Genomic DNA, 2,943 nt, shown 5'->3' with positions numbered 1-2,943 from the left:
AACATCAAGCCAAATAAAACTTATCACCTTCTTACTCTGGCTGCAGGATCTACTCTTTGGCTCTCCCTACCCCTCCGTGTTCATCCTTCCCTTGGGGTCAGCCATAGTAATCTCCCTTCCCCAAAGAGGTAGTGGTGGCTCACAGAAAGACTCAACCATGGGTCCCTGGTATAAAAGAGGGATATGGGAAGCATATCAAGGGAATGTTGAGGACCTAGCGCATCTGGAAAGAGCAGGGTCCATCTGCCTGTAAAGGTTGGCCTAATCCTAGGGAGTGCCAGAACGAGGGCAGGCTGTGTATCTGGATTTCAAGGGAAAGGGAACAAGTGCCTTCAAAAAGCAGAGAAGCATGGGCTGGGAAGGTGGCTCAGTGGTAGAGCGCTTGCCTTGCATGCCTGAGGCCCTGGGTTCGATTCCTCAGCACCACATAAGCAAAAAGAAAAAAGCCGGAAGCCGGAAGTGGTGCTGTGGCTCAAGTGGTACAGCGCTAGCCTTGAGCTGAAGAGCTGAGGGACAGCTCCCAAGCCCAGAGTTCAGGCCCCACGACCGGACCCAAAAAAAAAAAAAAAAAAAGCGAAGCAGCATCCCTGAGATTTTAAGGAGAAAGAACCAATACCCCGTGATCCTGAGGAAGTGCCTGAAGTGAATTGTTGGGGTTGAGGTGCTGGGCCCCTGCCATGAGTGCAGAATTCTGGCCTCTGGATAGTACCTTTAAGACACGAGGCTAGTATATGAATCAAAAGTAGAAGAGCCAGGCACCGGTGGATCATGTTTATAATCCTAGCTACTCAAGAGGCTGAGATCTGAGGATTGCTGTTCAAAGCCAGCCTAGGCAGGAAAGTCCATGAGATTCTTATCTCTCCGATAAGCTACTCAGAAAAAGTCGAAATCATACTCTGGCTCAAGTGGTAGAGCACTGTCCTTGAGAAAAAGAAGCTCAGGGACAGCACCCAGGCCCAGAGTTCAAGCCCCAGGATCGGTAAACAAACAAAAAAAATAGAAGAGTCTCTGATGCCAGATCAAGAGCTACAGCTTAATCTATCAAGTCTTAAGAGTTCTTCTCCTTGGTTGATGTCCAGCTTCCTCCTTACTGCTCCCATAATCCTACTGTCCATAAATTCTTTAGGGTATTGACCCACAACACACCTCCCCAACCCCAATATCCATGAACCTAAGAGAAATCCCAGCTTACCTGAAGGGAAGTTTGAGAATAGGTTCCAGACACTGAAAACAGTATTAAGGTAGAGAATCCTAAATTGTGATTGACCAAATGCTGAAATAGTGTGGTTAAAACTCTACAAAAGCTGGGCACCGGTAGCTCACACCTGTAATCCTAGCTACTCAGGAGGCTGAGATCTGAGTATCACGATCAAAGCTAGCCCAGGCAGGAAACTCCGTGAGACTCTTATCTCCAATAAACCACTAGAAAACCAGAAGTGGTGCTGTGGCTCAAGCGGTAGAGTGCTCACCTTGAGCTGAAGAGAACACGGACAGCACCCAGGCCCAGAGTTCAAGCCCCACGACCGACAAAAAACAAAAACAAAAAACTCCACAAATGTTAAGTATTACCTCTGGTGTCTCCTCAGGTTCTCAGAGTATCAATCATATAAAAATTCCCTCATGCTGGGTGCCGGTGGCTCATGCCTATGATCCTAGCTACTCCGGAGGCTGAGATATGAGGATCCCGGTTCAAAGCCAGCCCAGGCAGGAAAGTCATGAGACTTTTTTTTTTTTTTGTCGGTCGTGGGGCTTGAACTCTGGGCCTGGGCGCTGTCCCTCAGCTCTTCAGCTCAAGGCGAGCGCTCTACCACTTGAGCTACAGCGCCACTTCCAGTCATGAGACTCTTATCTCCAATAAACAACTCAGAAAACCAGAAATGGTACTGTGGCTCAAGTGGTAGAACATTAGCTTCGAGTTGAAATGCTGAGGGACAGCGCTCAGGCCCATTGTTCAAGTCCCACAAACAACAACAACAAAATTCCCTCTTGCTCTGTCAAAAGGGGGAAGAAATACTCATATGTTGAAGTTATACCTTACATACAACTGCTCATAAAACAAACTTATTTTTTGGCATTATTGGAGACTGAACTTAGAGATATTTACTTGCTAGGTAGGATTTCTATAACTACCACTTAGGGCATATCTTCAGCCTCTTTTTGCATTACTTATCACAGCCTGAGCTGTGAACCTCCTACTTGTGTTGTTGGGGATGTCAGTAGCATGATACCACACATAAACATGGCTGAGGTGCATTTTCATGAACTTTCATACTTAAACTGACTTCAAGCCTCAATCTCTTCATCTCTGTCTTCCAAATAACTAGGATTACAGGCTTGACCATTGTTTTTGGCTAAAAGAAGTTTTTTGTTTTTTGTTTTTTTTTAATCAAAACACAATCAGTTTGAGGTTTATCCAAGTCTACTGGTTTATTTTGTCGGTCATGGGGCTTGAACTCTGGACCTGGGTTCTGTCCCTCAGCTCTTCAGCTCAAGGTAAGAGCTCTACCACTTGAGCCACAGCACCACTTCTGGTTTTCTGGTCATTTATTGGAGATAAGAGTCTCACGGACTTTCCTGCCCTGGCTGGCTTTGAACCGTGATCCTCAGATCTCAGCCTCCTGAGAAGCTAGGATTACAGGCGTGATCTACCAGCACCTGGCCATCTAGTTGGTTTTGAGGAAAGGAAATACTAAACTCTAGCTCTCTCTTACCTTCTTTGTGCCACTGTGGTTTGGGATGATGTTTACTGAGAAGCACAAATGAAGGTCATATTCTAAGGACACAGCTTTACTATATGATTGACACCTAATTGTAGTTAAAAAGAAATACTGGAAATCAAGACACAGAAGGAATGTTATTAACAAGTTCATTAATGAGCTGGACATAGCCAGTGATGAATCAGCAAATGAAGGTATGTCCAGAAATTTTCAACACTATTATACA

Source organism: Dipodomys spectabilis, unplaced genomic scaffold, assembly GCF_019054845.1.
Source record: "Dipodomys spectabilis isolate Male_0828 unplaced genomic scaffold, ASM1905484v1 ptg000098l, whole genome shotgun sequence".
In the NCBI taxonomy this organism is placed as follows: domain Eukaryota; kingdom Metazoa; phylum Chordata; class Mammalia; order Rodentia; family Heteromyidae; genus Dipodomys; species Dipodomys spectabilis.
This window is presented reverse-complemented; position numbering follows the sequence as displayed.